The sequence below is a fragment of the Lepisma saccharinum genome, chromosome 9, assembly GCF_977018435.1.
Source record: "Lepisma saccharinum chromosome 9, izLepSacc3.1, whole genome shotgun sequence".
In the NCBI taxonomy this organism is placed as follows: domain Eukaryota; kingdom Metazoa; phylum Arthropoda; class Insecta; order Zygentoma; family Lepismatidae; genus Lepisma; species Lepisma saccharinum.
This window is the reverse complement of record NC_139237.1, coordinates 68128791-68155544: the sequence shown is the minus strand read 5'-3', so window position 1 is coordinate 68155544 and position 26754 is coordinate 68128791. Positions and strand designations below refer to the sequence as shown.

At 38.2% G+C, this 26754-nt stretch overlaps 1 protein-coding gene across 5 annotated transcripts in view; it reads right to left on the bottom strand.

The window, feature by feature from the left end:
• Srrm234 (Serine-arginine repetitive matrix 2/3/4) overlaps positions 1-26754 on the bottom strand; it is a 369905-nt gene that overhangs the window by 123471 nt on the left and 219680 nt on the right. The gene's annotated exons all lie outside the window — the stretch shown is intronic.

Genomic DNA, 26754 nt, shown 5'->3' with positions numbered 1-26754 from the left:
GTGATTTCCATCCCTTAAATCTTTTTACAAGATAATCTCTTAACTTAAGATCATCAATGATTGGCCTTTTCATGTTTATTTATTTATGTCTCAACGTCTAGAAAATCGTTGATTTTATTTCTGTATTTGCCAGTGTTAGGTGTTCTTGTCATATCAATTGTGACAAACCCATAACTGTCCTGGCTCCAGCACTTGCTGCAAAACTTGGAAAAATCATTGTAGCTCAGGTCCCCACCTACATATTCATCATGTATGTGTTTGAGGTTGGTATGGTCTTGATGAAACACACATATAAAATTGCTGTTGTCTCGGATCAGCTGCTTGGGTATTTTTGAAAAAGTCTGTGCCAGGTAGAAACAATCAATGTTTTTGTGTCGGCCCTGTGTAAAGAAATTCCTAACCTTGTTTTGATTATCCAATATAATGTCATCAAACACAACAACAGAATTATCGAGACATTCATGAAGTGGCTTAACATCTGGTTCAAAAGTGGCAATATCCAGTCCATCATATAGCTTCATCAGCTGCTGATATTTTAATTGTTCCAAGCTCTTAGAGAAAACATACAAGTGCCTGTTTTTCCAGTCTAACCAGTTGGGTGCCAATCAACCATTAGTGTAGTTTTACCACAAGCAGATGGCCCAACAATAAGACACCTAATATTTTCAGGCAGCAACTTGCCATTTCTCTTAATCTGCTGTTCAGGTTCTGGCAGCCTCTTTATAACATCCCAGGTGCTCATATTATCACTTTGTCTGCATCGATCCAGCTGTTTTCCGGATGACCTAGCCATTTGACAAATAACTTGTTGCCTTTTCTGCGGATGATTTTTTCTATGAGATATGTGTCAGGCTGTTTAGTTTTGCTGAGCTCTTGTTCATAGAACCTGCCTTTGAGAATTTCTCCTCGGTGATCTTTTATTATATATGTGTTAAGGGTCCCGGGTTTAACTTGAACTACCGTAAATAATTCTGTACTCCAGTTTCTTGTAAAACCTCTCTTGAATAAGTGCTTATATTTGCTTATTCTTACTTGATCCCCCACCCTGTATTTGGCCCTTCTTGTTGTCGGCTGGTATCTAGGATAATAAACAGTCCTGATCAATTTTTGCTCATCAGATGAAGTTACTTCAGAGGGTTTCATGTTGATTGTGGAATGGACCGAGTTGTTATATTTATGTAGAAGTTCTGGAAGAATATTAAGCCATTTATAATTACCCTGCAGTGTAAATTGTTTATACATAAGATTTTTTAAGGTTTTGTTGAATCTCTCTACAATTGAGGCCTTGAGGTCACTGTAACTCGAGTAATGTTTTATTGCCTGGCTTTTAATAAATTGTTGGAACACAGAATTATAAAATTCTTTGCCATTATCTGTTTGCAAATAGCGCGGGGATCTTCCACTCTGATTGATGATTGTCCTGATGGCTTCTGTAACACATTTTCCAGTCTTGGATTTGAGTGGCACAGCCCAGGCAAATTTTGAAAATGTGTCTATGACAGTGAGTAGATACTTGTATCCCTTGTTGATTTTGTCTAAGTTTTTCAGCTGTCCACTTGCCATTTCAATCAAGTCGCTCTGCCATAAATCATCTATGCCCTTTGTGACTACTGGGAGTCTCTTAAAATTATGTCGGGCTTGTCTGTGTAATTCATCAACAACTAGACATAATATGTAAACAAGAATATTGCAACTATGGGGTGTTCAGCAGCTGAAACTGCAGGATTTTCTAAATATAATTTGTCCCCTATTTGTATTTTAAATTCCAGAGAGCCATCATCTTCAGTATAGGCTGTTTCTAATGTATTGGGATCTGTAAAATCCTCCAATTCCACACTGGTCATTTTCACTTTGTTATCAGCATTTGTTATTGATAAGGTAGGGTAGTGGTGTGCCTGTGGTTGATGCCAATATTTGATCTTGATTGGTCTCAGTGTGCCCCCAACAAAAAATTGGTAATAAAATTGTGCAGGGGACAGCATATATATTTTGCCACCCGGTGTAAATGGTGAATCATATTCTTTGTTGGGGATGCTGTACAATTCAAGAATTACTGTATGTTTTGGATTCTCGATTATGCCTGTTATTTCTTTTTCTGCTGTAAGCAATCTGCTTGTTACAGATTCAAGGTGCTCATTGATGGTCCTAACAACATCATCATGGCCTGGCTTGATTTTTATGTCCACAATAAGTTTCTTGTATTGTTGCACAATCTCTTGAAGCTGGGTGGCAAAAACAGACAGAGCATTTGCTTGATTGGATTCCATGGTCCCTAGCTGTTGCTTGATATTAGCTACAATTTGTTGCAAATTTTCAACAACTGCCAATTTCGAATTTTGAGCAGTAAGATCATGGACTTGTCTTCTGATATCCTCAAACAGGGCATGCAGTTCATTAATATGTTGATTGGTTGGTAGAGTGGCCACTGTCTGTGTAAGACGTTTGATCTCTGCCTGGATATTCTTGATATCTTCTGATTTCAATATCCTATTCACTGCCCTCTTTATATTTTTAAGTTCCTGTGATGTAGGGAGATTTGATACTGTATTTTGTAAAAATTCAAGTGCCAATTTCACATTGTTTAATTCAGAAGCATCAGCCACATTTTGCATAGCATTTTGGAGCAGGGCTATGTCTGCCTGAGTGGGTGTGGATTGTTGTAAAATTTCAAGTTTTGTTTGAATATCATCGATCAAGTGATGAAAATGAGATAGTTCAGATTCAGTGTTGAGGTTTTCAAGCTTTGTGATCTGGTGCTGGACACTGACGAGGGTGTCTACAATACCGGGCAGGCGAGATTCTTGTACATTTGTCAAATCATTTTGCACTGCTGCTATTGTACCCTCAAGATGGGTTATGGAACTTTGAATTTTTCCAAAATCTTCGTATGTTTCAAGTTGCAGCTTAATATTTGCTACACTCCGAGTTATTGCATTCAAAGCATCAGAAGATGGCAAGTTGTTCATAAAATTTTCAAGTGTCTCAATTTTTTCTTTAACCTCGGCTATGGCATTGTTCAGAGGGTCCAGATTAGATATCTGGAGTGACTGAATCTGTTCTTTTAGAGTGGAAATCACTAGATCAAAATCTTCTTGTGATTTTATGCTTTTGACAATTGTTTGGAGCTGTGTCTGGACATTATTTATCTGCTCTTCCAATTGTTGCTTCAATTGCTCAGAATTGGTGGCCTGGGTCTTAAATTTGGCTTGAAGAGCTGCAACAGCTTCTTCTAAACTTTGAAAATTATCTAATGTTGCCAGATCAGTATATTTCTGAAGCAGCACTTTGAGTTCAGAATCAATTTTAAGAAGAGGGTCCATGCATTGTGATTGTAAATTTGTAATTTCTAATTGAAGACTGGCATTGAGTGTTGTTTGTAAAGCTTGTAAATCACTTCTTAATTTCTTGACTCTGACATCAAGCATCAGAATCTCATCACTGTGATCTTCGTGTCTTGTATGGCCAAATATATCATTAGGCATTTTCTTTTAGTGGTTATTTATTATTGAATATCTGATTCTTAATTCTATAAAAAAAGGTATAAGCTTGTCATAAGATCCAGGGACCTCAATATATAAGCAGTCACCAGCAGAAACGGTATATACAGTGCCAGAAATCATGTTTGAGTGCTTAATTCTGTAAATATTTCTCCCTACTGAAATCTTGACATCACCCTCAGGGGTTGTAATAAATTGCAATTGCCCACCTACAGGTAATTGGTAATGATTTAAATTATTGTTAAATATGTACAATGTTTTGCCTGTTTCATCATCAACTTCTGTAAGTATGCTGTTCAGATGAATAATTAACAAGCCACTCAGTTTAGACAGCATATCAGAAGAGGGTTGTGGTGTTGGCAGCTCCATAATAGCCTGTTTTTTGAACCCAAATAAGTTCATAGGCATGTTTATTTATTTCAAATCATGCTCTGTAATTGGGCATTGATTGCCATTTTTCAAATCACAATGTCCCCAAGGTAAAGTATGTATGCCACATGATAAAATGCATCTCTTGTCATCATGTGGATCCAGAGCCACTTTTCTTACAATATTGCTAGTCAAAAAGTGATCCACACTCTGAATTCTATTTTCTGATGTTTTGATTGTGGTACATGATTTGAGACAATTTTTATAATCTTCAAATTCGAGCTCTTTTTCAACAGTAACTCTGCCAATGCCCTTGGCCTTTTTGGCAACAGCACTACATGTTTTAAAAGTGTACATCTTGGCACTTAACCCAGCAAATTTCACAATAACATCACCAAGTGTCTCATCTTTTAACTTGCCGGGCACCTTTTTGTTGTGGGGTTGAATCCTTGTATGTTCACTGGTATCAAAGTATTGAAACAATTCAGACTGTGCAATATCTTGATAAACATCTTCTGTTTGAATATCAAGAATAAAACTATCCGTGTCCATGTACAATAATTTTACACGATCACCATAAAAAGGTTTCAACACATCATAATACAATGTTAACATATGTAATTTAGCCAATTCTAATATCACAGCCCCTACATAAATAGGTTTATCAAACTTAATTTTTGTTTTCTTCATGTTGAAAAGTGCCATATTCTCATCATAAATTCTTCTGTAATTGAAGTTGGGCTTTGCAACCAATTTTTTGCTCAGGCTGGGGTCAGTAATTATTTTAACATCGGTATGTTTTCTGACATTTTCAATAGTTTTGCCATACACTGAATTAACCAACAATTTAAACAAGCCCTTATCAAATTCGCTTTTTGCAGATGTTCGAAGCTCCGTATTTGTATCAATATATGGTTTCAACCATTCTGAGTGCCTGAACCTCAAGACTTTTCCAACTTTGGTTACTTGAACACCATGTTTCATCAGGAACTGGAGGTTTTTGTAATATGCGACATAACCCTTTTTTGGCTCCAGTGTCATCATGAGCTTCTTCTGTTTAGAGCCAGGTGAGCACTGAACCTCGGGAATTGGGGACAGATCAGAAAATTTATTGTGCAAATGATCTGGAATTGTCAGATCAACCTCTAAGATTAGGCCATGGTCACTGTCATCAAAATTCTTAAGATCCTCAATATTGAAATCTTCGACCCATTCAAGCTCTGCATATGGCAGTTTTTGCATCATAGCGTGACCATAGAGGCTGTTTGCATCTACATACGTTATAAAATTTGATGGCCGTGTTGGATCATAATCAGGAATATATTTGTTATTTGCTCTGGCATATCTCTGAGAACATTGCACCATCCCTCCTCTTATACCTTTCTCCACAAACAGATACATATCTTGGTCGTGGATCAGATCCAATTGCATTTTAGTGTTCAAAAACGTTGCAGCCCATGCTAGGCCCGGGGCACTGTAAAAATACACTGGATCCAGTCCATAATTTTGCATGGAAAATTTTCTGAATGCCTGCCATATATCAGCTAAGAGGGTTACATCAAGTTTCGAATATGCCTTGTGATAATCACCAAATGTCTTGCATTTTAAATTGTTCCACACCAACTGGGCATGGTGATAATCTTCATCACTGATTCCAGATCCTCTGATTCTGCTGTAAAACTCTTCTTGCGGTGGCAGGGAACACTCATCAAATTTAGAAAAATCTGTGACATAGTCATATGGATATACACCCTTCCGCCTAATTAATTGCAGGTCCTGATTTGGAAACGAGGCACGTGTGATTTTTAAGTCATCATCAGGTAATTGACTGGCCAGTGTAGCCAGGCTAGCAGGTAAAAATCTGTGAGAATCAAGAAATCTTAATTGAATAGGAACACCATCAACTTTAATTATCTTGGTAATGGCAATATATTTTTCATCATTTTCAGCTAAAATATTTAAATTCTGCTTGTCAAAACCCTCGTACCTGATCAGATGATGGAAATCATAATTGGATGCTCCATGGCAAAATATGGGGATAAATCTTGGTCTCTTGATCTGAATATTGCAGCTTTTACACAGGGCCATTAAAAATTTACCATCTGTATGAGAATGGTGATGCACTTTGATATTTGTATCTGAAAATTCACAATCACATACCGGGCATTTTTCTGCATTGTTGAAATCTTCAATCTGTTCCTCTGTTAAAGGCAACATAGGCTTTGATTTTAATAAGATGTTAGATGCTATGTCACGGCACTCATTTTCTATTCTTTGTGCAAATTCTTTGACGGCATTTGGTCCCATGTATAAGTGTGGCTCACCAGCTACACCACCCTGTACAACCACATACCAAAAGGTGGAAGGTTCATGTAACTGGTATGGTGTAATTGAGGATTCTTCAGGATCTGGATTGCAGAATGCAAGAGGTTTGAGGTTCGATTCAAAATCACAGATAATAAATGTTGGGTGTTCCAACAAGGCTTCAAACTTTTTGAATTTGCAATTTTCACTTGGATTGGGCATCACCATATGAACAGGTTTATGATTGCCACAGTATTTCAGATGCTCAATTAACTTATTTTTTGCAATTTCTGCACTCTTTTCACAAACACCATTCACCATTTTTCTACCATCAAATACAGTTAAACATCTTCTGCACAACTTGAATATTCTATTAGTTTTGTCTAGTTGTGTTCTCACTAAAGCTTGAAGATTATGTATCAGAGTGTAATGATAAGTGCCATCCCCTTCAATTAAGAGCAAATCAATCGGAACAGCAGAATCATCATCAAATGTACTGATTCTGAGAGGTGCTATCAAGCAATTGCCAGTGGAACAAATAAATACATTAATAGATAATTGCTTGCCATTGATGTGCCTGGCCCTTTTTTCAAATTTATCAATATTCTGAACAGACATTGGATATTCCAAACCCTCCATTGCATCGTCAAAAAGATGTTCATGTTGTTTGTAATAAGTTATTCTCTCAGGATGGCTTGAAACTGGATACAAGGCAGCTAATATACACCACAAAAAGCATTTCAGGTCGGCATTTTTTATATTAACCACGGCTTGTTTGTTTTTAATATTGGCAGGTAATGGCAGATATGTAGATCCTTGTAATGGGCTGAATTCAGAAATATGAACATATAACTTGTGTGGAGAGCCGCATAGGCTCCATCCGGACTCTTTTGCCGCAAATTCAGAGTGTTTAATATTCAATTGATTTATCAAGCTACTTATTATTCTGTCCGAATTTGCATTTGAATATACAGGTACAGTTTCTGTTATGTGGGGCTGTGTAAATTTTGTGCCATTTGGTTTCTTATATTGTACAAACAATTTCAGAGATAGCTTATAAGAGCCATTTTGTGCATTTAGAATTGCCTGCAGATCAGAATTTATACTGTTCAAAAAATTCTCAATGCCACATCTTGGCTCTGATACAAACGGATAATCCCTAAGTTGGCCAGCAAAACTGCTGTGGATGGGTTCATAGCGTGGCTGCTTTGCAGGTCCAGCATTAACAGGTGCTTCGTGCTTTCTTTTCAGACCAGATGTAGATGGTTGTGCTGATGACTGTACAGAGCAAGTATCTCTATGTGTATATGTGAAGTATTTCATGCTGTATTTTCTATTGCATTTGGGGCAAATTATTGTGGGAGTTCTGTATTTGCCTGGGTTACAAATCTTTTGATGTCTGGCCCAATTAGGGCTGGATATATTTTTATTGCACTGATTACAATATTTTTGATTCGGCATTTTTGTTGTTGTTTATTATATACAATTTCCCGGGATTCAATTCAAAATTCTATGCTGGATCAGTTGGGTTCAGCACTGTGCTGTGTGTGTGTGTGTGTGTGTGTGTGTGTGTGTGTGTGTGTGTGTGTGTGTGTGTGTGTGTGTGTGTGTGTGTATGTGTGTATGTGTGTTAATATTTTTGGCTTTGGTATTTATATAAAATTTCCTGGGGTTTTAAATCTAATCTCTATGCTTATCTTATGGCAGGTTGTAAAGCCAATAGCCCACAAGTAGAAATATTGATCTAAACTGACCGTCCGCAAATACCTGTACAGACATGCATATCTAGAATGGCAATGACCTTGTTTTGTATAACAGGCTGGGGCAGATATATATTAAAACAAACAGGCCTGTAGTATGAGAAGTACTGTAACAACACGTCTGTACTCCTCAGCTACTCTCACAATAATGGCTGATGCAATACAAAATCTCTTTATATACCCTAAGCCGGGCCGAGAAGAAAAAAAAAAACAGGAATTTCCCGGCTGATGCAATTTTGTTTGCATGCAAAGCTTCAATACTCAGAAATTGCATCAGCCGGGAAATTCCGAGGGGGTATATTTTTCACGGGAATTTCCCGGCTGATGCAATTTTGTTTGCATGCAAAGCTTCAATACTCAGAAATTGCATCAGCCGGGAAATTCCGAGGGGGCATATTTTTCACGGGAATTTCCCGGCTGAAATTGCACACATTAATTAATATGAAACATATAAACATATGATGTAAGAAATAAGAGGGTCACAGAGCAATTCTAGAAGAATTGCATTGTTTTAATATTAGATGAACCTGGTATCCAATTGAACTTAAACCTGAAGTAAATATGTATAGGTGGGTATGGGTTTTAGCTTAATTTCAGGTATAGCCAAAACAATATCAATTTTATGAACAAAAATCTTGCTTGAGGGGGGGGGGTTGATACTTTCCGAAGAGCATTTTTACAGGTTAGGCAGGTACTACACTAGAGCAAATAAACATGTTGAGCTTGTTTTAAGTGTGGCCAACAAGTTTTTGACAAGTTTATGGACAACAATCTCACAGAAGTGCCTTTTGTAAGTGTAGACAAATTAATCTGAGAGGGGAGCTCTTCCATTCCGAAAAAACTCTTCCTTTCCGAAAAAACTCTTCCTTTCCGAAAAATTCCCGAGGGGCATTTTTCCAAAATTCTTGGGTTATGCAGAATACTACACTTAAGCAAAAAACTCATATAGCCATGTTGAGCAAGTTTGAAGTGTAAGCAAATCTGCTAGAAGAGAACTCTTCCTTTCCGAAAAATTCTGTCCTGGTTATAGCACAAGTACCACTACTCATATAAAAGATCGAAATCGGTTAATTAAATTTTAAAAAGCGCAAAATTTATGAGGGTATACACTTGGTCACCAGCCCTGGAATCACATTTAAAAACAAGAAACAGACAAACAAATAGATATGAATTCCTTGCTGAAAGAGAAATGCTGCAACAGCTTGGATTATCCACAGACAGGAGCATATTATAATCCCCCAGTTTTGCTTCATTGGGAACCATTAATCAATTACAAAATTTTCCCTGAGATTTCCCTGAGATTTGTATTCTTTTCAAATTCCCTGAGATTTCCAGGTTTTCCAGGTGTGTGTGAACCCTGTACATAAACAACAAAGGAAACCGTCTCTGACTTGAATCGCTAACCAATGAGCCACCAATCTCCTTTTCTGCAAGGAGCGACGGTTAAGAATTAGTACAGCAACGATAACCTGACGGTAGCTTCCTTGTGTCTGGAGGACCGAACCATGGTGACCAGATTAAATGCAGGAGTGTAGAACAGGTAAGATTCGGAGGGCATCTGCACGCTAACCACAAAGCCAGGATGACAAAAGACATACGTGACAACAAGAATGCCAAGTGGGAGATCAATAGGTCGCGGGTTCAATTCAAGAAAGAGAGAGAGAGAGAGAAACGGCATCTTGTATTTTAATGGTATTAAGTTTATTTTAGTGTACAGGTAAGCTAACTCAGAACAAATACCAGTAACAATTTTGAAATAATAAAATTCGAGGATAATTATGGGGCATTCCATGCGAAAGATCCCCTGAACCTCAATTTTTAAAAATAAAGGCAATGCTGTAACTTTATTCTATCTTGTGAATTAACAATCTAAAATTGTCTTCTGGATAAAAACCCAAGTATTATACATAATTAAGTTAGAAAGTAGAAGGTATTTTACATATTAGTCGTTTATTTGAACTTTTTGATGGACTTGTGTTTTGTATGTGACATCAAAAAACAATCAATTTCTCCTTTAACTGTTGCATTTTGCCCCCCTCAACTCCACTAGAATATTCAAAGGCCGATTACCTTCTCCCTTTGTCTTAAATCATTTATTTTTCATCACTTGACAATTCAAAGAAATTAAAATAAATTTCTTATTACGTGAAGAGGCAGTGTCTTGTCTGTCCCACCCATGACAAAAAAAATCACTCATAGCTAAAAATCTGGGAACGTATTTTAAGGATAGTTATGTTTAATCAACAGTATTAAGTTTCATATTTCATTGCACAGAAGCTGTAAGAAAAATGTTGCTTAACTATCAGTAGAATAGTTACTTTACTATCAAAAATGTAGTTCGCGTGTCCCACCCATAATGATGGAATGCCCCTTATAACTTTTCTCTTAAGACTCGAGGTCCAACCAATCTAGAGACCTTAAGATAGGGAAACTAATTCATGGCATTCCTCAATGCAGGAGAAAAATATTCTTTGTGCAGTTCATACAACCGCACGCATGCTTGTATTTACATGTCGCAATCAGAATGTTCACTCTAAGCATACGGGAAATGCCCGTCACATGATACACCTTTCCCTACTGGGATTATTTAACACGATCGAGCTCCCCGCAAAAAATGCTCGCCTCAGCCGAAATAACGGCGTGAGAGAGTTCGCTTCCTCGAGCGCGAGAGCGGAATGCGAGAATGAGCCAAAAACTAAAGAAGAAAGAAATGCCAATTCATCAACCAATAACACGTTGCAATGCTTCGCAGACAACACGTTCGCCAATAGCGAAAACGACCGTCAACGTCCGGAAAAACTGTATCCCTTCCGATTAATTGGGTTGCTGCACACGTAAAGCAGTTATCGTGTTTCATTTACCTTTTCCACAACGATATGGTAAATTGTTATGACCTTTGGAAACTAACTTTCCAAACTAGGGTATGTGCGTGCGTGTGTATTCCTCCAGCTAGCAAAAGTTTCGCAAGCATCCTACCAGCTGGACCAAAGACGCGACCAAACATCTCCCCATTCCCCCACTATACTCAGCCAACATTGTACACCTCAAGAGCTGTACAAACGGAAACTGAAAATTATATTGCGAGTTTCTATGGACAGATATTAACGCAAAGACACCACAGGTACACAGGATCAAACCGGATGAATTTACGTCCATTTTATGGACACAGAGGTTGATCGGGGCTGTACCTGCAGTGGAATCAAAACCACTTTTTTCTTCCATCGGGCGTCGAACAAAGTAGCCTTAAATTACAAGGTGAGCATTACGACTTCGGAAAGGGTGGGGATCAAATAGTTAAATCCGATCAAGAAGTTTATTTAAAATATATACTGTGTGAGTGAGAGAGAAAGAGATACAGATTCAACTCATAATCGGATAGCTAACTGAATTATCTTTCAACAACTTTTACACCCAACGGCAAAATAGTAGGCGAATTGATTACGTTTCTCAGTCCACCATATAAACAGATCGACTAATCTGGACTGGACGTACAATTTAAACACTACGCCATCAGGGCAATACAGATGTAAAATTTAAAAAGAATCAAAATATGAGCTGTACAATTTTCCTATTATCTTTGCTGTTGGCTGCACAGTATGCGTAGGTTCTAGAGGATCAGTGGAAACCTACCACTATCGATTGATTATACCACTGAACATACTGACAAGACATCTCTCTTATCGCAACGTCAAGATAGCACACAGGATATTACTGGAAACATGGAGGGAATTCTGGGATTAAAGTATCCTAATTTAACAAGAAAACAGGCATCTGGAACTGTGGAACAGTGGTTTCATCCACATTTCGTTCAGCAAATAAAGAGTGGAGTATACTAGCAATACAAGCCTCTAATGTGATTTCTTGTTTACGCACACACACACACACGTTATTAACACGAGAAAAAAACACAATCGACTATAAATTATTTTTTGGCCAATTGGAAAGCATAGAAGCCTTATGAAAAATTCTCTCCTTGCCAAAAGAGCATAAGCTCGTAAATTTACGAGGATATAACAAAAGCAGTAATAGTAGCTGCAACGTTATTAACCGGGAACAGAATATTTTTCCATCCCCTCCCTCCCCCTATCTCTCATGAAAAATGCTTTTACAGCGCTGATATTAAAGCGTAATGCTCTCATCCCTCAGCGAGGCTGGATTCAGCCTATTGGGTCCACTTAAATCTCGGGGGGAACCTAGCTGGTGTGACAACGAGACCAAGCTTCCAAACATCATTACATTCTCCGGGAATTTCTGGGCAGAATCAATATAAGTGTCCTCAACAATATGCACTCTAGCTAAAACTTTATGCAGTGTAGTGTAGTTGGAGGTGTCCTTAGAGTCTACTTATACTCTAAGGAGGTGTCGCTAAAATGACACCACCCTGGATTCTATCGTTTCCTGCGTCCATTTTAGCAAAATTTATAAGTAGCTGTGTTACCATACTAACAATATGTTAGTTGCGACTTGTGATGGTCTAATTATTTATTGTTGATTTCTTTGTGGTTAAAGCATTTCCTATCAACTACTTTAGCACTGTTTGGTCTCATAATATCAGAATAAAATCGTCTCGTAATAAAATTATGTTGGCCGATTTTTCCATTCAGTACCATCAGAGAAAACGTAATACGATTACTTTCATTTGCCAGTTATTATTTACTAGAATCTGTTCTGTACCTCTAATAAAAGAAAAAGAAAGCATAATGTTGTGCTTGTATCAAGAATATTATTGTATATCGAGTAGTGTCAAGACTCAAGAGTGTTAACCCTCTGCATAACTTCTCTTTTTTTTCTTTCCATTATATTTTGTGGCCGCATATTACATCTTATATATGCCGCTTTCGGCATATATCAACTCTATTTTGCAACCGCGTGAAATAGTCGACATACAAAGAGAGGAGGGGTTCAATGACTCGTCAACATCAAAGATCGGAATCTCGGGATTATTCCATCTACCGAGGATTGCATTCCCTAGGAAGATGGTTGTTAATGTACGACCGACTACCCGTATTATATATTTTCATCTTGGCTTGAATTATCTTTTAATATCACTTCCAGTTCGGTGATAAATTATAAATTAGATGCCGCAATAGCAAATCAAATTTAGTTTTGATTACTGCCCAATTTAATGATGTTGTGCAAAACCAGGTAGTAAAATGACAACATGGAAACGGTTGAAATTACGAAAACATTACAGGACCAAAACTCTTTCATTGATACTTTCTCCCGTATCTGGAACAGTTAATTAAATATGAGGTACACCTCGGATTTTTGGTGACTTTATTACGTGGTACTGGGTAACATCCTAAACCTAAACACCTCTGCAAAAATTCAGCTCTCATAGTTTCACCTATTTTATCTCATTTTCCTGGTCTAGTAGGAATTTCTCTGGAGAGACTGAGACAGCCACCAGATTCCCAAGCGTCTTAAGAGAACAATGGGTCTTTTAGGGAGCACCAAAGCACAGACAAGCGACAAACAGCTCCTCCTGAATGAACAATCTCCTGCTATGGTTCCTGATAAAGCCTCTTCTACTACTAAATCGCGCCATAATGATAAGCGCACTAAAAACCAATACAAAGAACTTCTCCAAAGGCTGAAACACTGATGATATTCTAAAGCTCCCAAAACGGCGCAGATGAAACACCCTGCGGATATGCTGGTGCCTTGAGGATATATTGTAGGGTTTCTTCTCCACAGAGGGGTTTCCGGGCTTTTGTTGCAGTCCGTACGTGCTTGGAAGCCTTACGCTGTTACAACTCACTTGAATAGAATCAATATCGAATATACATAGACACAGGCAAGTACAAGGCAAATTTTAATTCTAAATGTAGGGTGTCTAATTACCAGTCTTGAAAACTTGGTAAAGTGGCGGAAATGTCAAGGAAATTTACTCTTTCTGGAGAAAAATCAACGTTTTGTAGTGTGCGGAAAAGTAGGTATTTGAACCCAAAAAAATAAGACAAGCAAGAATTTTTTTATTTGTTGCGGACGTACTACACTTAACTTTGATACATTAAGTATTACTGTTGGTTAGAGTATAAACTGTACATTAAATACCACTGAAAAAAGGCCATGTTTGAACTCTTTATCATACAGAGATACATAATGAGTTGTTATTGGTTACCACCTTCATGTAAATCTTTTGGGTGGTGCTTGGTGGATAGTTATCTGAAGGAATACCTATTACTAAATTGTACTATAATTATGCACCATTTGCACTATACTTGTTATGAATTTTAAGAAAAAAAATTAATCATTTGTCAATACATTTCGAGTGTTTCATGGAAACTCACTGCCCATACCCAACAGTCAATTACTGTTCAGTGTCTCTTCACATTATTGCCCATCCATGCGAAGCGAATATTCTAAAACTTGGTTAAGTAGAATTCTAAGTGTGGGTGTGTAGCTAAAATACAGTGACCTTCTTCCAGGCTTGCCCTAATGATTTGGTCTTGAAAAGTCGGGGAATTCTGTTCATACATACAAAAGTGCAGGCTGTAAATGAACTTAAATTAAAGTAGAATAAAGTGCCAGCGCTTAGGCTCTTTTACTTCGGCAAAGAGAGAGTGGATAAGTCTTGCTAATTACAAGAGGGCTTTTAATAATGCAAACATTATTCTAGTCGCACTATTATAACACTAGTCGCAAATCCAGAGAACTAATGCAACCTTCAGTACACTTATCACAGTCACGTCTCTTGAATTATGAAGCCTGTCTCGATCTCGCACTCTTCTAGAGTTGATCTTGAACAGCATGTCTTAAAAGGAGAGTAATTTAATTATATTGAATTAGAGAAAGAGGTGTGTCAGGTTTATGATTAACGCTGTAATAGCAATTACTTCGATACTTTTGTGAAGAGAAAATCTAGTTCCTTTCCCTTCAGGGGCTTGGTAATAGATTAGTGTTACACACACTATCACATTTTTTTCCGGTAAAGCAGATCTACGTAATTTGGTTCAGTTGTAAGATGAGGTGGGGTGTCCGTTCGTTTCATATCGTGAGATAATTTTAAAACGTACGAACTTATTTTTACTTTCGGAATTTTCTCAAATTTGCACAATTAAATAAAATTAATAATAAATAAAAAACAGGAGTCGCTGAATGAGTTTACAGTGAACATGCAAAACGTAATTGTTAACTCGAGTAACGAAATTCGCGCATACTCGTCCTTGATCTCATCTTTACCCTCTGTCAGGGAAAAGTTTGATCCATTCTAGGAAGCTTCCAGAATAATAAAGAAAAGAGTACATACAAATCTTATCATAACAAATTAAAAACTTGAGTTTGGCACATTAAAAACCACGTATAACTTACACCTAAACAATTAACACTTTATGCACTGTAAGGTTAATCAGGACTGGACCTACAGTTTAAAGAGGGATCCGAAACACTATGTGCCTCCACCGGGTACCGACACCGGGACCCCTTGATTACAAGGCGACGACGCTACCACTGCGCCATCGGGAAGGCTTCAGGTTAGAAGTGATAGAAAAGTTATGCAAATAAAGCAAAATAACATAGCGAAGTAATTCGAATTTAGACGAGATTTTCATACGTCTTGATCTCTTCGCGATAGTTTTGGTACCACCATCCTTATCTTCAACGGTAATTTGTATTTGCACACATGGTGAATCTCTCAAAAATTCCTTAATATGGTATGCGTTGGCCGATGCCTACCTTTGCAGGGAACAATAAAATAGCTTGTCAAAAGGCAGTGCCAGGAGTGGAGGCGTCAAATTTCGTCTCGCGGGGGGAGGGAGTCTTTTGACGCAACCAGATAAGAGAAGAGGCCTTCTCGAGTATCTCCAACGAGGCAGTTTTGTCGGGTCGTTCCATCTCCTCCCTGCACGGAGCATCAGCTAAAAAGAGCTGGAAATCGATCGCCTAAAGGGTTTATCTTCAACTTAAAAGAGTGTAAGAGGGTGGTCTGAAAATAATCTACAAGTGGACGACACACATACTCTTGTAACATCTCGAATATTGCCTCTTAAATGTCTTTCAGGTTGAGAAAAATACGTGATATGGTCTCGTAGGAAAAGGGCTCTAATTTGGAAACTATCTGCATCTCAAGACAGAATAATGCCTTCCTCATGCACATTAATTTGAAAGACTGGTCGAAAACTCGCCGAGAAAATGGCCGTTCTCTACAGAAATGATTGGATTTGATTGATTTGGTATTTTTACTTTGCATTTCTGCCACTGTTAGCTAATCACAAAGATGAGGATGAGTGATGATATGATGAAATTGATAGAGGGACTCTCACAACCAACACCCATGCCTTGGGCCGGGTCTCGAACCCGGTACCCCTGACGTCGTAGCGCGCTGTGATAACCGGAGGTCAGCCACTCTCTAGAGAGTAAAAGCACTGTAACGTGGGATGTTTCAAATCTTCGAATCTTCAATTCGGTACTACATCCTAGATTCAAGTCTCCGCGCACGAAAGATGGAAATAAGGCCATTTGTGTCTTGCTCCAATCCGGAGTCTTCAGTGGCGGGATGGGGGATCGTATATATTAACTCTCTTGGTTACCGAGGTGGCATATGCGCATGCGTGTAACAATGAAGAAATTTATTTGTATTATTTAACGTCGCTTTAAGCTTTACAGGCTAATCGCAACGATGAGGAATAATGATGATTAAATGGTGTAGCTGAAACACCTAGGCCACGAACCAAAAACTTAGGTAGCGAGTAGAATTGAGAATTTTTTTTATTACTTAACGTCGTTCTTCTGCCTCTCTTGGCTAATCGCGACGATGAGAATGATTCATTAAATTGGAAAGGACACTCACAAAGAACACCCAGACCGGGATTCGAACCCGGGACTCCTGGTGTCGAAGCACACTGTACTAACCACTCCGTCACGGGGGTCGGCAGAAATGAGCATGAGTTGGATAAGTTAATGAGCTGTACCGGTAAGTCGTATATAATACTTAAAAAAAATTATTTTAAGATTGTGATCATTATATATTTTTTTTAAATAATTTGTATCTTAATGCTAAATGCCCGAGAGTTATATACTAATAAATACTCTCTGTAGAAAAACTCCATCTCGCTTGAAACTTTTCTTCGGATACTGGCAGCTGGGGGAGGAAATGGGCCGATATAAGTTCCACAGACCTAATTTTTTTTTTTTAAAAAAAAATGCTGGATGCATAGAAAGACTGTGGAATAGAGCACATGTCGGGTAACTCATATCCGCTCCCTCGTGAAATTCTTAAGAGGGTTGCTACTGGGTATGAGTAACTCTTGATGAAAGTCGCATACGAGGCCAGAAACTGTATCGATGGTGCGGGATATTGCACAACACGTGCACAGTCAACATGGAGTGCTGCAGAACAACTCGAGAGCAAACAGAGAAACTTCATACAAGTCTCCGAAAGGTCATATCATATTACTTGCCAGCGCGTGCGAGAGAGCTTCTCGTAAATCAGAACCAAAGCCTGCAGGCTGTTCTGGAACAAGGGCGCAGGAAGGAACATGAAAGACGTCTACTTTGCATTGGGAACTTTCCAGTCTCCTCACTGGCCCCCTGCCTTGAATCACGTAACGTAACTTCGGAACGGAACACCGCCGGGTAAAGCCTGCAGGAAGTTTCGTCCTGAGGGAAAAATAATAAAATGTTCCCTAAAGTTCGCCAAATGTGGACAACTCCACTGGGGAGGGTTACTCTAGCGTTCAAGCCCTGTGCATGTATGCATCCAACCGATTTCGTTACACGTGCATCGGGAAATGGGCTTACGAAACAGTGCATCGAAAAGAGTACAATCCTATGGAGAACTTTATAATAAGGTAAAACTTTGGTACTGTGCAGGTTTTTTTTGTTAAGACTTACTTTGGTATTACGCAGTCTCAAATTACTAGACTTCTTGTGTGCTTTGATTACATACAGGGAGGTTATTTCAGTCGTTCACCGCCAGAGTGACGGCCGTTCGGCGGACTCTTCATGCAACAGGTCCCGGCAAATTGCATTACAGGAAGTCCGTAACAGAAACCGCTTGTTTTCTAATGTTTCCACTTTTCACAATTACAGTTACAATTACAATTGAAATAAGCACGTAACTTGTCGCAAGGATGCTGGAAAAGGTGCCCTCCCAAATACAAATATTTCTGGCACCTTATTTCTGACATCTAATCTTAGATTAGACATCGCTACTTTATCCTCAGTTGCCGCGACAGCGCCGGCAGCTTATCGGGGGTTGGGGGAGTTGTCAGCCGCGAGAGGGTGCTTCATACTGCACGTGTCGACAGTGATGCCAGCCGTAGGGACATGTCCCTACGCATAGGGACTTTTCACTAAATTTCGCCCGCGTAGGGACGTAGGGACAGAATTTGCCAAATGAGAAAAAACGTAGGTACTTTTTTAAATCTTGAAAAATGACATTTTATGAATTAGTTTATCTGGATACTTTAGCGAGGAGGAGAAAAAAGAACTAACTAACAAATCTCCATCAGAATTTTGGAACATGTTATCGGTTACAAAAAACTTTCAAGGCAAGTTCTTTTTTGAAAACATTTCCACTCTCGCGAAAATAGTGCTAACATTGCCACATTCTAACACGGAAACGAAAAGAATATTTTCAATGTTAAGTGATACAAAAACAAAAAAGGGAAATAAAATGGGACCAAAATTGTTAAAGACTGCAGGAAATACAGCATATATCACCAACCAACATCTATCTCTTCACAGCAGCAACATGTATGACTTCAAATAAAATAATCAACAGTAAACGACTCAACGTTATTCATTAGGGGTGTGCGGGATCCCGAAAGGTCAGGACCGGGATCGGGAAAAAAATCCTGTCCCAATCCCGACTTCGGGAAATGACTTCCCGACTTTTCGGGATCCCGAATAGTCGGGAAATACCGAATGGTCACTTTAAGAAGTCGTTAATTCTCGGCGTTTTCTGCATTGTAAGTTTCTGGAACTTATCAAAAATTGTAAGTTTTTATTCTGGAAATGCAAAAACAATCACTTAAGTGAAAATGAATTGTAGAATTCGAGATTTCCAGTGCTTCGGGAAATTTCGAACATTTCCCGTCCCGAAAATTTTCCGACTTGGTCGGGAAATTGCAAATTTTTCAGTCCCGAATGTCGGGATTTTAAAAAAATTACCGTCCCGATCCCGTCTCGACCCAAAAAATTCTGTCCAGCACACCCCTATTATTCATTAAGACAAGAATTTACAATAACGGACCCTTCTGTAATTTCTATGCTACGTCTTATACTCACGAAATAATTAGTCGTGATGATTTATCTCAAGTTAACATGTTGGAGTGAGGTGAAAAAATTGTTCATTAACTGTAGAAGTTGTAAAATAAGCATTTCAATTCTCGCAATGATTCTCCGTATACAAGTATGGCAGCCATATTTGTTGATATGAACAAATTACAATTAGTTACGCTGTCTACAGTGTTGCCACACTGTTGATTTCATACTTGGAGAGTATGGATTGTGTAAGAATGGCGGAAGAGAACAGTAAAAAGATTGTTAATGTTGCACAGATTGTTAGGTGGAGTGGGCTAATTAATAAACTTATGGATTTCAGTATATTGCCCAAAGAACGTGCTTACATGTGACAGCGACAATCACGATGTAGAAGAACTGATTTGATTACAGGTAAATTAGGCAACAGTACATCAATCACAAAATTGCAGGATACGAAAATGGCGTCTTCGATGATGAACGTTTGCCGTTAAAGTGCTACGAAAATAAGATTTTTTTATCGGTTCGTAATCACAATTACCGCAAAACCATTCAGGAATAGCCCCACTGACCATTCTCGGTAAGGTTAGGTTAAGTTAGGTTAGGCAAGGCAAACATAGTTAAAATTTGGGCTCGAAAAAAACATGCACGGTTAGCCCTACAAACCATTGACGGATAGCCCCACGAACCATTCAGGTACGGTTAGGTTAGGTTAGGATAGGCAAACATAGTTAAAATTTGGGGTCGTAGTAATATCAGGAATGTATATTTCGTTTTTTAAGTATTGGAAACACAAAATCTTCCGGTAAATAATGAGCAATCACGCCGATCGCGGACCACTCAATTTCACTTATTTTGCAATTTCTACACGTGACCCCCAAATTTTAACTTCAAATTCGTGATTAGGAGGCCTCAATTAATGAGTATGCCAAATATTACAAAAATCGGGGAGGGGTCATGTATTGTAAAGTGGCTCCTTCATTAATTGTGAAAGCACCGAGCAGAAAGATTTGGTAAGTAAATGTGTATATTTTATCTTCTGTTTTGCATGCTCATGAGGTGTTGTTCTTTTTAGTCACTTTACTTGGCGTAGGGAATTTGGTCAGTTGTAGGGACATTTTGACTACGTCTGTAGGGACATTGCCGAAAAATGGTTAGCAACACTGTCGGCTACCAGACGTAGTCAGTGTACGTTCTGTTTGCGTTTATCAGTACGCGTGTTGTTTATACCGTGTTATTATAATGTGCTACTCATGGCCAGTGCTTTATTGTGTGTTAATTGTTATTCATTCATTACTTATGCCGTTAAACAAATATAGTCTTGAACAGAGAGTTTTTATGTACGATAATTACGTCAAAACGAATTCTTGCAGAAAAGTGTTCAGGGAATTACGAGAGACAGGATCTCTTGAATCTAAGAAACGTGTTGTATTGCTGTTGAAGGAGGTCATTTTCAACATCTCTTATAACACAGGAGGTTAGTGATCATCATTATTATTACTTTTAAATATCATTTTACGCTTTCGGTTTGCTTTATGCGCCGGGATGCTGTCTTCCATTTCTGTCAAATAACGATAAAGTAGCGATGTCTAATGTAAGATTATATGTCAGAAATAAGGTGCCAGAAATATTTGTATTTGGGAGGACACCTTTTCCAGCATCCTTGCGACAAGGTACGTGCTTAATTCAATTGTAATTGTAACTGTATTTGTGAAAAGTGGAAACATTACAAAACAAGCAGTTTCTGTTACGGACTTCATGAACGCAATTTGCCGGGACCTGTTGTATGAAGAGCCCGCCGAACGGCCGATACGCTGGCGGTGAACGACTGAAATAACCTCCCTGTACAACTAAGATTACCTTAAATGATAACTAGGGCCCGGGACTTTGTTATAACATATTTTTCAATTGGCTTCGGATCTATTAATGGGGTGAGATCTTTACATATCTGATGAAAATCAGCCGAAAAAGACAAACTTGACAAAGCATATTTTGACATATTTCACTAATTTCGCGTTTTTACATCATATTTCTTCAATTTTGTTGTAATAAGACATATTTCTGTATAATTTCGTAATTCTCTCGCACATAATCGGTTATTTCATAATTTTTTCTTCGTAGCTTTAGCACAACGGATAGTTCATATTGTCGATGGCAGGATATGGAAATTACGGAGGAAGAAAGGTACCGTCTTTTCTTAGTACAGAACAATATAATACCCCACTTTTTTATCCCGCAGACAATTGATAGCCATGCAAACATTATGGAGGCAAAATGTTCTCTCTCATTGTTGCACGGGAAGTAAAGAAGTTTCGTTCTCATTTCTTTGCCTTTTTCGCTTTCCCCAAAAATCAGTCAAAAGTAAAAATAACATTAAATACATTACAGCCCCTACTCTACTCTATCGGGTATGGGAGAAATTCGCGAGTACTGTTGTGCATATTTTTGGCTTTACTGGGAATATTTCTGCATTTTTCTGACATATTTGTAATTTATCATGACATATTTTCAAATTTGTATGACATAATTACATACATATTTTACAGTTTTATAGGACATAAAGTCCCGGGCCCTAATGATAACTAAGAAGGTTTACATTAGTATTCTCAACATGTTGCTCAAGACTATACAGGTTCTTAAGATTAGCACCGATGCCAGAGTAATTTTTTCAAAAAATCGATATCATATTCCAAAATCTGAAAAATTGCATATGCTTAGAAGTAGTTCTTGAGTAGTGGTTCTCAAACTGTGGTATGCGTACCCCCCGGGGTACATGAACGACTTGAAGGGGGTACGAGATCAGCTAGGAAGAGAAAGTGTCGAGAACACCCACACGACAACATTTGTGCTGCAGGTGTGCAGGGCAGACATCATTGTTTCAGACTTCGTAGCATTAACACTCAACACGAAAATAAGGCTGATTTTGTCACTGACACTATTATCTTATATTTCATATGTTTTGAAATAAAATACTCGTTCGAAATATATACGTAATTTGGAGCCGCTTTAAAGTTTCAAGTGCACAACCAGACATTAAGAAACTGTGTCAGGCTATGCAGGCATATCCTTCTCACTCGAAACTCCGAGGATTTACAATAAAACCTCCAAAATTGTGCTTGAAAGTTTGTTTACAAACTTATTTTTGTTCTTTACTTTTTTCAATAACTCTGGATACAATATTAATTAACATGAAAATTAAAATTTGATTATTGTAACTAATCACGAGATTGTAAACGTAGGAACGTAGGATTCTAATATTTATTTGTTTACCATCTTTCCATTATTGAAGATACACGCCTGCGATATATCAAAAACGGCCCACCAATCACGCAGCCAAATAATTCACCAAAACCAATGTTCAGAGAAAACCTATGACGGGGGTACGTTACACTTTTAGTTCCGACTAAAGGGTACAATGAGAAAAAAAAAATCTCAGAACCACTGTTCTAGAGCATTCACGTGAATCTTCATGTAGTTAGATATTATCAATAGTTTCGTGGCTACTTAAGTCTATTAAGCGTACGTCTACGTATGTAAATTCATAATATCTAGACAAAAGCGAATGAAATTTACACGAAAATTTGAGTGCTCTAGAAGGATTTCTAAGAATATATAATTTTTCAGATTTTCGAACATCATAGCGGTTTTTTTGAAAGGAGAGGAAAATTCGATAAAGCCTGCCCTGGCGCCAGACAAAGATCCAGCCGAGCCTTAAGGATAAATCTGCTCGATGAATGGTTGTCACAAACCGTTCGCAAGCACCCAACTGAACGAAAATATTTTGCTCGCTTTTGGAATTTTCTATTTCCACGCGAGAGACGGTGTCTTTAAGTTATTTAATTTCTAAGTATTAAAAGTTTTACTACATACTTCCTTGTATAAATTTTGTTCTCCGATTTTTTGCAGTCATTCGTATTTTTTTTTTAATGTTTTTGTTCAAGATAAGGTTAACTCTGTGTGCTAAGACGACAAGGATCCCGGGTTCGAATCCTGGCTAGGGTATGGGTGTTCTGTACGAGTGTTCCGTCATCAGTCTCATCCTATCATAGTCATCGCCGTGATTATCCAAAAAGGCAGAGAAGCGACGCTAAATAACAAAATTCAATCAATTCGACGAGAAATTAATTACCTGGAGAGTGAAAACGAGCAAACAAGTCATGAAATTACGGATAGGCTAATCGGAACTGGACCTACAGTTTAAAGTGGAATCTGAATCACTATGTGCATACACATACTGAACCTGCGATCCCTTAATTACAAGGCGGCCATTAGCACTGCACCATTGGGGGGACGCCCTTAACAAAATATGAAAACTATATATTAAAAATTAATTAGCATGAGTTTAAATATATCGAGTTCGCATACACGTGTTGCTTTTTGTTATTATGAGGGTTATTTTTACATCGGGATTAAAGATACGAACGACGCGAAGCTCGTAAAAACCTGAACTCAAAACATCCAATCCATATTGTACCCGAGATTCAAACCCCGTAGCACGCTGTAACGATCACTTCTGCTTCGGTTAGTTGCACATTTAACGTCGAATGAATGAATTAACAATCTCAAAAATTCCAACTTTTAGTCCAAAAGATATTAGTCTACTACACAAGAATAGACAGGACGTTTACATTCCAGAACTATGTTTCCACCAGTTTTTCTACCTTGAACAAAAGTAACAGGTCACTTAGCAACAATGCTCGTGGTGCAGATTATCAAGAACATCGATGATGATGCAACGCTTGCTCCTCAACCTAAGGAAACTATCATGAAATCTATTAAACTACAGGCCTCATGACTCAGGATGACCATTTACCAATACATGTCATGTTCATCGAGGTAGAAAAAATAAGTCGTGGTTATTTCCAGATCTCATTATGTGACAAATCACTGTAGGAAATCAGATCTTATCATTTCCAACATTTCCTGCAGTGAATAACAAAAGCAAAAGAGAAAGAGGAAATCCGTACAAAAACGGGAAAAGTTATGCGCTTTAAAAATATAATGGAACACAGATTATGATGTGCCTAATTAGCCGTCACATATTGCCATTCCGTGTTATTGTTGCAAGATAAAATAAGGGAAATCGCCGATCCACACAACTATTACCTATTATTATATCAGACTGCACATTTTACAAAACTTTCGCTTTTATCGCAATATTAAAATCTCACAAACTGGTCTGAAAAAATGCTCATCTGTCAACAAATAAGAAAAAATCAAACCCACGCTGTCGATTAAAACAAAAATCCTCACATCTATAGCCATCAAAGAATTCAGAAAAAAAAGGTTTTATCATACATGTAACCACGAAAATAACATTTTTAGGGATTATCATCGGGTCAAACATAAGTGTTCATAAATTAGAATGTCATACTTCCGTGGCCGAGTGGTTAGCATTAGCACAGCGCGCGAAGATGTCAGGGGTTCCGGCTTCTAATTCTGGCCTGGGCGTGGATGTTCTTTGAGTGTCCCTTGATCAATTTCATCCTTTCATCCCTTGGACAAAAGTGGTAGAAAAGCTAAGTAATATAAACCAAATCAATCCTTCCAAGCATAAAAATTCAAAGCCTCTCTGATGTCGTAGTGGTAACATCGTCGCCCGTCTTGTAATCAAGAAGGCCCGGGTTCGACAGCAAGTGGACGCACAAAGTGGTTCGGATCCCACTTTAACCTGTAGGCCCAGCTCCGATTAGCCAGTCTGTGCATAAAGTGGACTCAAAAACAAAAATTCAACAATACAACAGCATAAGAATTCTTCGGCAAAAATTCATATCGTTTTATGAGACACGTAACCACGAAAATATTCTTGGAGTGTTTTAACCGGATCAAACATAAGATTTCATAAATTACAAGCAAATTAATGACTGCATAATTCTAGAAAAACTGTATAATCTAGAAATGAAAAAGTTTAGGTTGTAGATGTTAAGCTCCGTGTAGCCAAATGTTAGCGTCATCGCCTATCGTGCGAAAGTTGAAGGTTTGAACCCCGGAACACTGGGAGCTCCAGACTTCCGTTCAATGGTAAGAACGGGCGTTGCGTTGCGACACTCATCTGTATTGAGAGAAATTTACAATTTTCTACATAAAACTCTTTTTAAAACTATTAACTAGGGAATATTAAGTGGAATAAGGGAATATCATCTAAATGATATACACTTTTCAACAGCATTGCTGTGCTAGTAACAATACAAGGATGTATTCTCCTAATCCTTTTGTTTTCTTAAGGTGGAAGGGGTTGAAAGGTCCAGAACAGCCATCTCGGCACACTTGCGTTTTCTGTTTTCTACATCATCTCCAATGCTGTGTACTTTGGTTCCACGAGTCAATTAACAATGCATTTTAATTAGGGCATTATTCATTGTTCGTTTCTCCTATTCTAGCACTACGTTCCCAAAGAGAATATTATCTCTTGTTTTCAGTCGACGAAGAAAAAACTGAAAAAGAATGTAATCCGGTGTTACAATACGAAAGGAACAATAGACAATGAATAGCTTCCAATTATGATTGAATGCTAATGAACAAATGCCACTAACATTCAAGCACACAATTCGGTGTGCGTGTGGGGGGGAGGGGCGCTAAATATCAGTGAAACTTCCATGTCTCTCGCAGCAATTCCTTCTCGGTGACGTCAGGGGACAGGTGACGGATGCCCAACTCCCTGATCCACGCATCCGTCCCTTTTACAGATACCCAGAAAAGTAGTTTAGTGTACACGCATTAGGTACGACTACCCCCTAAATATTCCCCCTAGCTTCTACCTCCCCACTTATTTATCTGGTATTGTTACAAGCCATTCTAAGTCAATGTCTGCCAATAAGGGCATATCAAACCAACACTTGTGTATAGGTACTAAGAGATGCACGGTATTTGTGTGTATGTGATAGCCAGAAAATTGGAAGGTTAAGTCTTTACTTTCCTTACATTGGACGCTTGCTCATTTAAGATCTCTTCTCCAGGAAACGTTTCATTTCAGAAGGGGTAAAAAAAAAAAAAAAAAAAAAAAGACACAAATTACTGTTTTTTCCGTCTGAGGATGGTGAACATTACCTTACACAACAATATCTCTAGGAGGGGAAAAATCTGCAGTATGTCAGTACGTAACTGTAGGATCTTTCATTTTTGTTTGTCGGTGCTCCGACAAAGCTGGCGAATTGTTGACAAGTATAAAGTTACTTCTAAAATGTTCCATCTAATCAACTATCTTAACAAAGTTGATGTATCCACGTTTCGATGGCATACAATTGAGACCATACACAAATATGAATATCAAATTTCGTAATGATCAGCAATGTGTAGCTATATAATACTAGTTACATTAATTTCCTGTAATATGTTGCCATCGTTGCTCCTCAGTTTCATACTGCTCCATGTGGTGATTACAATGCGTTGTGTACAGTGAAAAATATACAGCTTGTTGCAAATAAATATGTAATATATCCCATCTATTGTATAGCCCATGTCGAAAGTTGATTTTAAGTCCACTTTATGACTGGACCTACAGTTTAAAAGGGCTCTGAACCATTACGAATGTCTCTTCACCGGAAATCGAACACAGGACCATTTGATTCCAGGTCAACAGCGTTACCACTACGCAACTGGAAGGTTCTGTGGAGCGCATG